The 10,335-nt window shown below is 47.5% G+C and overlaps 1 long non-coding RNA gene across 1 annotated transcript; it reads right to left on the reverse strand.

Moving 5' to 3' along the window:
- Positions 1-497: 497 nt before the first annotated feature.
- Positions 498-9,356, reverse strand: LOC148007331 (uncharacterized). Its single transcript, XR_015646339.1, has 3 exons — positions 9,171-9,356; positions 4,259-4,618; positions 498-2,905 (listed from the first exon to the last, which is right to left on the reverse strand). It is a non-coding gene; the product is annotated as an uncharacterized LOC148007331 (long non-coding RNA).
- Between the last annotated feature and the right edge of the window lie 979 nt (positions 9,357-10,335).

Raw genomic sequence — 10,335 nt, forward strand, 5'->3', positions numbered from 1 at the left:
GTCTGTGTGTCTGTGTGTCTGTGTGTGTCTGTATGTTCAGTAGCCATGCAGGTCAGAAGACAGCATCAGGTCCTTTGAGACCAAGATTAGGTGCTGAGAACCAAACCCAAGTCTTCTGCAAGAGCAACAGTTACTCTCAAACACTGTCATCTCTCTGGCCCTTAAATATCCATTTTTGAGATTGTTCTGAGCTCCAATATCAGTCCCCTTACTATTTTGTTGCCTCCTCCAAGCCAGGATACAGCCTCCTACCCTATCCCCAATATCACCAATAAGAAGCTCCTGGTCTGGTTCAAAGGAAACCACTAGGAAGTCTCTAGGCTTTCCCTACTCCTTGAAGGCATTCAGCCCATTTGCTATCTAGGAACAAGATGGGCAGGAAACCAACCTTTGTTCTTTCTCTTCTCACCTGGCCATCTGTTTCCCCAAGCAGGCATTGTTTTGACCCTCTAGATTCCCTGGAAGACCAAGGAGCCTGCAAACGAATCAGGAGAGGGGTAACTGGTCCCCTCCACCTCTGGCTTGGGGGCAGGTGCCATTTTGAGAAGTTCATCTGGACATTAGTTACAAATCAACTGGAGGTTTACAGGTAGAGGTCCGAGCTGAGAGAGCGACTGAGCAGTAGTTATTTCAGAACCCATGGCTCTTTGTCTCCTTTGAGTCTTTATTTTGGTGACAGCTCTCTTCAGAGGGGACAGATGATGCATTCAGGGCCATAACACGGAGCCAGAAATTCAAGATGGGAGACCGCAGGAGGGACAGAGAGATGGAGAGTTCACATTGCAGCAGGCTGTTTCTAGCTTCATGACAATTTATTCTCCAATCAAGAGCGATCCTCCTCACTCTGCCGAATCATTCAACAGTCCTCCCCCCCATTACATCAAGAAAGAGGAGCCGTAACAAACAGCATTACGACGTCACAAATCAATTTTATTGAAACCGTATTAGGGTTCAGTAAAACTGAAGGATCAGACACCGAAGGAGAGGAAGCCAGGGGAAGAGAAGACAGCACACCAAGATTTACTTCTGAGTGCTACAAAATATTGAACTAAAAATAACATTAAAGACGAAATTTGTAATGAATCTCAAGCTGCTAAATTCCCCCAAGGCTGAGTCTGCCAAAGGCTTCGTGGCAATCCTCTGTTCTTTCCTGTCTTTATTTAAATATTTTATACAGTTGTCTATGTTCATGTGCAGAGCGAACTGTCATTTATATTTCAGTCCACTCTAAAATGGATCTTAGGCTACCGCAAGCTGAGCTGTGTGCAGGGTGAGGCTGAGCTGAGAGGTAGGCTGGCACGCAGAGAATAAATGAAGACTGATACTTAATGTACTTTGTGTGTACTTTTATTTCCCTGTCATGTTTTCTGCCTTAAACCTGATTTGTAATTCTATGGGTTTTGTGACATTATGATAAGATGCGATGTGCTCAAGACTCCCATTTAGCAGGGACATTGACGGGCATTTGAGTTAAAGAGAGTGGTTGACGGAAGCGAGGCTGGATTCGGACCCTGCGGCTTAATGCGTAGCTGAAGAAGTTGCTGCGGCTGGAGCCCCAGTATTTCATGCTTTTCTATACATTAGACTTTGCCAGAGTGAGCTTTTGGAAGAATAAAGCATTTCCGAGATAAATTCAATTTTCGCTGGTGTTGAAACTGAACTTTCTATGTCACTTACGGATTCGCTCCAGGTTGGGTAGAAAAGTGCATTTCCTTAGTTTATGGACCAAGGGCCGAAGTGGGGAGCGAGGAAGGAGCAGTTTGGCACAGTCAGTGTGGACCGTCTTGAGGAGGAGCTTCTTCATGGAGTCTGTGTATCAAACAGACGTGGGAGATGAAGGCCCAATGGGATTCCCTTTGTGGGTCCTGCAGAAGGACTAAGGTGTCCGGGTCGACAAAGCACAACATCTACAACTTCTGGAGTTCTGGAAATGAAAGCACAGTGGGGATGGCGTTCCTGTCCTTATCCCCTCAGCCCAACAAGGACCTCCAGGGTTGACATAAGGACCACCCGGAAGAGGTGTTTTCTTCTGTCCTAGCATCAGCTGAGGACCGGAGTTCCGTGCCCTTACCCCCGGCACATCCCTAGAAAGAATACCCTCCAGACCCGCTGACACCAACCTTGGTGGCTCCCTTCCAAATGTCTGGGCAGCAGGTCCACCACCACCTGCACATTTCCTGAGGGAAAACAAAGGCTCGTGGGCTGATGTGCATGGGAACCAAGGGACAGGCTGAAGAGGAATGCCCACAATCTCCATGCTGGCTTCTCCTTAAAAAGCCATAGACCCAGGATTAAAGTAGACGCATGTGTTCTCCAAAGCAAGCTGGAGCACACTGAGTGGGAAGAGTCTTTCCCCTCTTCTCCTCCCACTACCTTATATCCTCTTGGATGAATCTATTACGAGAGACAATAGCACGGCAGACCCACTGGGCTGGTTCTACACAGTTCTTCCAAAGACATCTTGCTGGATGTAGAAGACAATCAGCCAACCTCTCTCTAGGGAAAACCAGCCAGTCATCTCGCTCCAGTGAGCTGCATGCTGATCCTCCCACAAAGGAAACATACTAAGCCTCAAAATCTGTGGAAAGAGCCCTTATTTGGAATGGAGATCTTTATAGATAGAATCAATGGAATAAACCATAAATAAAATAATCGATGATTGACCAAGTGGGCCCATCGAAGGTCTTCTGTTGAGAGACGGAAGAGGTGAGGATAAGGAGAGATGAGACAATGAGAAGACGCCGGGAGATCCATCCACAAACCAGGGAATGCCCACACCATCTGGATAGCTTGGCTTGTCCACCATGTCTTTGGAGGAAGTGGAGCCCTCGAGATACCTTGATTCCAGGCTGGGGCTTCTACAACTAAGTGCATTAGTCAAATTTCTGTTGCTTTGACAAAACACCTGAGAAGATTATAAGAGTGAGGAAAAGAGGGAGGGGAAGAGGGAGGGAGGAAGGGAGGGAGTGAGAGAGGGAGTGAGAGAGGGAGGTTGATTTAGTTGCTGGAGAGAAGGCTCAGTGGTTAAGAATATTTGCTGCTCTTCCAGTTTGGATAACAAACTCAGGCAGCTTCCAGGTGCCCATAACTCTAGCTCCAGAGGATCCAATACCCTCTTCTGGCTTCCACAGATATCCTTACATCCATGACACACACAGATCTGTGAATGCACATATTAACAGACTCACACACATACATATTAAGAAACTATCTTTAAAAATGGAAGAGTTATTTTGGTTTCTAGTTTCATGGTGTGTGTGTGTGTGTGTTTGCATGTGTGTGTGGGGGGCATCCTGTCATGTGCATGGCACAGCATGTGTTGAGGTCAGAGAACAATCTTATATGCCGGTCCTTGTCTTTCACCTTACCTTGAGACAGATTCTCTGTTGTTTGTCTATGCCAGGCTGGCTGGCCTGTGAACTTCCCAGGATTCTCCTGCCTCCACCTTGCACCTTGCCCCAAGAATTCTGAGGTTACAGATGCATGCTACTGCCCACACACAGCTTTACAAGATGCTGGGGATCTGAACAGCAAGGATTTTACCCTGTGAACCACCTCTCCAGCCCATTAGTCCAGGGTCTACAGGCTCCGTTGTTTGCTACAAGGACTTGCTAAAACAAAGCTGCACACTTGGTGGTAGTCAGGTAAGACTCAGGGAGGGAGGAAAGGAGGAAAGGACGGAGAGAGGAAGAGAAGGAAGGAGGGAGGGAGGGAGGGAGAGAGGGAGGGAGGGAGGGAGGGAGGGAGGGAGGGAAGGAAGAAGGGAAGGAGGGAATGGGGCTAAAGGCAAAATATACCCACCAAATCCATTCCCTCACAGACTTCCTTCCCCATCTCAAAATAGCCTATTAGGCTTTGAAATAAAATTAATGGCATCAGAGCCTCAATTATCCAATCTATTCTCAATGTCCCACCTCTGAACACTGCTGTCCTGAGGACCAAGCGTTCCACACACAAGAACCTCTCAAGGGCATTCCAGTCTAAACCAAAAAGAAAAAAAAAATCTGCTTTTTGAAGCCTCCTGGCTAGGTAATTTGTTGTGGAAGGAGAAAACAAAGTCTCCTCCTTTCCTTAGTTCCCTATCTCAATGGGAATATTGTCACTGTTGTCCCTCTGGGACCCCTGAGAACTGTGATCATGTCAGTGAGGTGGGTGCAGGGCCGGAAGTGTTCACACCCAGTGGGCGACGTTCTTTTTTCAGTACAACGCACTCTTTCTGAGAGCTACATTGTTTGGGGTGATTTGGGGTGGCCCTTACCCTTTCCTTCTCCCGATGGGATGCCTGGACTCCATGCCTTTTAGAAAGCTCCTAGAGGCCTTCCCTCCATGACTTCAAAGTCTGTCAGATCCGGCCACAGATGCCTAGAGGTCGTCTTATGGAGGCCTTGAATTTCACACGCAAGGCTAAGAAGCTGCTGGACTTCAAATTCCTTCAGCCCGAAGGAGCAGAATTCCATTCTTTCAGTTTAAGGAAGGAAGCAGACTCTGTTGTTAGGAGTCATAGACTTGAAGGGAATGAAAGCAGTCAGGGCTGTCCGGCCATCTCTACATGCAGCCTGGTAGTGGCATCTCTCTTCCCTCTGTCTCCTTCTGTCTCCTGAAGACAGGCTATCTCATCCTTTTAGGGCAAGAGGATAGAAACACATGGCTCTCCTACATTGTCCTTAGACAAAATCTTTGCCTTAACACCAAATCATGTGCAAACCACAGCCTGAGTTAGGTATCTGTCCACTCTATTTCTAATCCATTAAGACCACAGTGAGGCAGAGCATAGTATGGCCCTGGTGTTAGTCTTGGGACCTGAGGTCAGTTCTCAGGCACATGGACACAACGTGGGGAGGGAGGGTGAGCAGGGAAAATTCCCTTCTTGTCCCAAATTTCAGCCACCATTGTGTAGTTTGAGTCTGAAAAGTCCATGCCTAGTTCCCAGCTGGGGGTGCTGTGCTGGGGGTGCTGTGCTAGGATGGGCAGCCTAGTGAGAGGAAGCAAGGTTTTGGAGGCAGGTTCTCAGTGGTCTGTTTGCTCTCTGTCTGCGGTCTTATTCTCCGCTCCCTGCTCAGTTGCGATGCCTTCCCCGCTATGATGAGCGGACATCTCTCTGAAGCTAGGAACCAAATAAACCTCCAGTTGCATTGTTTTCTACCACATTTTGGTACAAAAACAAGAACGTTAACTGATATGAAAACCTGTCATCTCGTTAGACTCCGAGACTTACAACCAGAGGAGTCTCTTGGGACAATCAAGCTTGGCCAGAACCTTGCCTAGACAGGTTTCCATGTTCTTGATTCTTTATAGTAACCTGATGCAGCGGGGGATGAAGATGAGTACTCTGGACTGAAACTTTATCTACAGACCACTCTTTTGTGGAGTGGAGAAAGAGCTCAGCGGTTAAGAGAGCGCTGCTCCTGCAGAAGACCTGGGTTTGTTTCATAGAACCCATGATGGGAAGCTTAGAATTGTCTATAACTCCAGTGATACACATGGCTTGGGAAAATATTCTGAGTGTTCCCACTCGGACAGGCAAAGCCTGATGCATTCTGGGAGACTTGGGCCTTACCTTTTCTCTCCTCATTACACACAACACAAGTAGAATGTCTCCTAACATCCATCCATCTTGCCTCCCTAGCTCCTCAGTATTCTAGGCCTCTGTGTTTTCCTCTGCAAAATGGACATTTTTGTTTTAGACAGTGCCAGCTTGGAACTCAGGATCTCTCTCACTCAGCCTCCTGGGTCCTGAGATTACAAGTGTATGCCCAACTTTAAATGACTATTGGTAATACAGTTTCTGAACTATTATGGGTATGCATCGTTAATGAAATGTTTAGCATACCAATGCAATGTAATTCTGGTATTGATTTTGCTTGACTTCAGGGCAGAATTTCCTTCCTGGAGCTGGAGTACATAGCTGCTGGTCCCTGGGACGAACATCAGTGTGATTTCTGCAGTGGTCCTGTGACCCTGAAGTCTCCTGCAGGGTAGAGTCAGACACAGGGGAGGGGATAGGAGCAGCCTAGGCAGCCCTTCTGCCTCATTGTGGCTCTGCTGGGTTAATCACCAGTGGGAGCAGGCCTGCCCTGACCTTTCTGTGTCCCCTTAATCTCTTTTGTGTTTCAGCACTGACCCCAGGCATCCGTTTGACTCAAGAGCCTCTTTCTGGTCACAGAACACAGGCACTGGTGAATGGATCCGCTTCACGTGGTGCATCTGTAAGGTGACGATGAACTCAGAAGTCTCCAGTCAACCCCAGGGAGGTGGGCTGTGCACTGCCCCGTAGCTCGGTCTGTGACCCCAGGGCTCTTCCTTAGCAGGGAGAACACATGTCCTCGGGAAGTGACCAAATAGTAATAGGGAAGTGCAATGAATACTTAAGGGAACATTGAAAAGACCATCCTCTCCCCGGTGACAAAAGAAATCATGTGTGGCGGCCAGACGGGGCCCAGAAAACAGCAGGTCAAACGCCTTGAAATCTGAGAATGTCGTTCTGTAAGCAGAGGTCACTATAGGTTCCCCTTTTAGGTCATTACAGGGGACCTTACAGGGACACAGGGATATGAGATAGAAAGATGACTTTTGATAGAGCCTCTTAACTACAAAGGATGCCATAAAAATAGCCATAAGTCTCACACTTGGGATACAGAGGCAGGAGGATTGTGAGTTTGAATCCAGCCTGAACTATAGAATAAAATCTTGTCTAAGGGGAAAAGGGTGTTAAGGTAGGGCAGATCACACACACACACACACACACACACACACACACACACACACACACACACGGGACACAGGAGAAAGATTAGAAGATACTGGCCTTGAAGAAGGAATGACTAAGCCATTATTAACACAGGGTTTTTAACAGCGTGACAAGCTGTAAGAGACAAGGAATAGATTGTTCCTGAGGGCCCTCACGAGGGCAAGGCAAGCCGACACCACCTCGGCTGATGCCCAGGGACACCGATGTTAGTCCTCTGGCCTCTAGAACTACAGAGTGTGTGTAATTCAAAGTCACCATGTCTGTAGTGTTTTTGTGCGGCACACACGGGAAGCTAACACACCCATAGGAGGGATCTATCCCCCGACAGGTGCAGCAGATTCAGAGCCTAGAACAGCAGCTCCCAAGGGCAGCAGCTCCCAAGGGCAGCAGCTCCCAAGGGCAGCAGCTCCCAAGGGCAGCAGCTCCCAAGGGCAGCAGCTCCCAAGGGCAGCAGCTGGGGCCCCATGATCCCAAGCTTTCTACATGTCTTCCTCCTTGGGTATGTTCCAAATTGTTCTCCTCAGTCAATGTGAGCACCAAGAGAGGAAAGTCCTTGTTCTGTACACCTCTCTCTTCTTAAAGTCTGGCTGTGCCCTGTCCACAAGAATGAATATAAAGAATTCCTTGTATGGGGCATGGAGGCATATAGTATAGTTTCAGTGCCTGGGAGAATGGGGCAAGAAGATTGGCAATTCCAGGACAGCCTGGGCTACATGATGAATCCCTGTCTCAAAAAAAAAAAAAAAAAAAATCCAAGGACTGGATGCCTGGTGAGCAGATGGATGGTCACACAGCGCAGCGGTCCTCGCCTTCCTACTGCTGTGACCCTTTTGGACAGTTCCCCAGGTTGTGGTGAAACCGCCAACCATAAAATTATTTCATTGCCACTTCGTAACTGTAATTTTGCTATCGTTATGAATTGTAATGTAAATATCTAATGATCACGATATCTGATCATTAGACCCCATGTGAGTTCTTTAGACTCCCCAAAGGGGTCGAGCCCCACAGGTTGAGAACTTCTGACACTGGGCCAGCTAGGGCTGCAAATACTATTTTGAAATATTAAGTAGAGGAAGTCTCACACTGGCAGGAGACTTCTGGGAGGAGGAAAGAGTCTAGAGCTGCGTGTTTGATGGTTTTATTTTAAAGGGTCCCTTTCTGAGGCCACCTGCATTGATACTAACGGGACTTTTTGGCTGAACATGGGTGAGTCAATGGAGTCGGATGCTTCTTGACCGTCCGAGAACCGATTTGATTTAAAAAAAAAAAAAAGTATTAGGAGCGACAAATAGCAGGGGATTATATGGCTCTATCTGAGGGAGAGCCTATTGAAACAAGACCTTAGTTGGGATCCTTTGGCAAACACGAAGATGCACAGTAGCCAAAATGGTTGCTGGAGAGGAGGCAGGGAGCAGAGAGGTAACTGCTTCAGGATGAGCGCAGAGAAGTTTCTGTGTAAACACATCTTTTCTGTGGACCGGTGATTGTTTCCAAGAATTACAGATTTTCGGGATTTGCTCGGATGGGAACAGCTGCCACTCCAAAAGCCAAACTCTGAGCTAGAAAAGATTGCACTTTGAGCTGAAGAGTTTGGCTTCGGAAGATGAGCATGACTTCTCCAAGAAGCCCGTGTCTCTGCTATGTGTCTGCCCACTCCTTGCAGGGTCCCAGGTCCCAGGCAGGCTGCTCCATGCAGAGACGAGATCCTCAAATTGCCTCATCTTCCAAGAGCATCAGCGGCTCACTGTAATTAAAGCTCTCATTTAATAGTTCACAGGGTGGATGGCCGAAATAATGACGGTAACCAATTGAAAGCATTCCACGGGGATGTACGGGGTGTTCCGGGAGCCTCCAGGGGGCGCTCTCCTCTCTGTGCTCCTCAGTCTTCCCATCTGTTGAATGAGGGAGTCTCTCTCTACAGAGGGGGGCTCCTTATTAACAGAGGCAAATGGAAAGCCTTGAGGTAACACATGGGCTGCTCATTAAATAGCACCAAGTGCAGTGTGGGAGATGTGAGTTCAGCCTTAATTGGGTTTTTTGTTTTTGTTTTTGTTTTTGTTTTGTTTTTTGTTTTGTTTTTTTTTTGTTTTTTGTTTGTTTTTGTTTTTTCTGTCACTGTGGTTAAGTGAAGGTGGAACCCTCAGCTTGATTTCTGGGCATTTTCCACCTCATCCTCACATTGTGCTCATCTCCTTTAGGAAAAATGAACATTTCTAAAGCTCAGATCCCTAGGCAAGCAAAAGTAGTTGTCCGTTAGTGCTCAATAAAGTTGTTGCTGCTGTTGTTTTCACTTATTCAAGGTCCACAGTCTTATCATACCATAGGTGTCCCTTTCAAATCACTATCAGTATAAAAAAAAAAGTTGAACAAATATGCTAGACAAATATAAGCACAGATGTCATCTGGACAGGGCGGCACCTACCTGTTATCCCAGCTACTCTGGGGGCCGAGGCAAAAAGAAGATCCCAGCCTGGGCTACGTAGTGAGTTCCAAACCAGCCTAGGTGACTGATAAGGCATCATAAAAACGAAGGTAAAATGGGGTTGTGGTGTAGCTCAGTGCTCAATGCTTGCCTAGTGTGTGTCAGAGCCTGGTTTCCATCCATGGGCTGAAACAAAAGGAGAGCGAGAGAAAAGTGAGGAGAGGAAGGTGGGGAGATGAAGTACAGATATTAGGGGAGAAAGTGCTCTTAGGAGGCTGTGCTCCAGGCCCAGGAACCCTTGCAGCTCAGCTTTCTCTAAGTCCTTCCCTTTTAAAGTTCATTATTATTTTAACCGACACGAAACAACTGTGCATATTTATGGAGTGCGGTGCAGTGTTTCAACGCACGTACCAAATGAGTAACGACCCGATTGGGGTAATTGGCAGATCCCTCACCTCAGACATACATCACTTCTTCTTCGTGTTGGGAGCGTTCAAAACTCCTTTCTGCTGGCTCTCTGGGCTGTTTGAGGAATCGCTGTCAACTACTGTTAGTCTACTATGGAGAGCACAGGAGTGGCTATTTGTCCCTCCCTGCAACTGCAAAGAGTGGCCAGGGTGCTCCGGGTGTTCCCGGTGTCCTGAATTCTCAGGCCATGGCTTCTCTTGTCTGCCCCATAGGCGCTGACTGGCAGTGATTGTAGCCCACACAGAATGCCAGTGGCCCTTCTTTCCCTCTGACTATGCTGCCGCCGCCGCCGCCCCCGCCCCGCCAATTGACACTGCAGAGGATGCTACTCCTGCTCACACCACAGAGACTGGCAGTATCTTTAGCTTCCTCGACACGTTAATACTTCCATCCAAAGACATATATTTGGGTGTACGTGCTGTGGCAGAACCCAGCAACTTTCTCCTTCTGCCTGTTTACATTTTTTAAAAAAATCCTCATTACAATTCAAATTACTCGCAAATTATGCTCATCTGGATTTCCCAGCTTTGTAAAAACTCCCAGGCCTCTCTCTTTCTGGGGTTATAAGTTAAAATATTTTTATTATGATAGAAACTGCTTTTGAGATGCCACAGACATTTGCTAAACGGTGGGTAAGACGGTTTCCACGCTGGAGAGGCCCCTCCCTCAGCCAGCCCTCAAGGAAGGGAAACTGAGG

Source organism: Rattus norvegicus, chromosome 1 (assembly GCF_021556685.1).
Source record: "Rattus norvegicus strain SHRSP/BbbUtx chromosome 1, alternate assembly SHRSP_T2T, whole genome shotgun sequence".
Taxonomy (NCBI): Eukaryota; Metazoa; Chordata; class Mammalia; order Rodentia; family Muridae; genus Rattus; species Rattus norvegicus.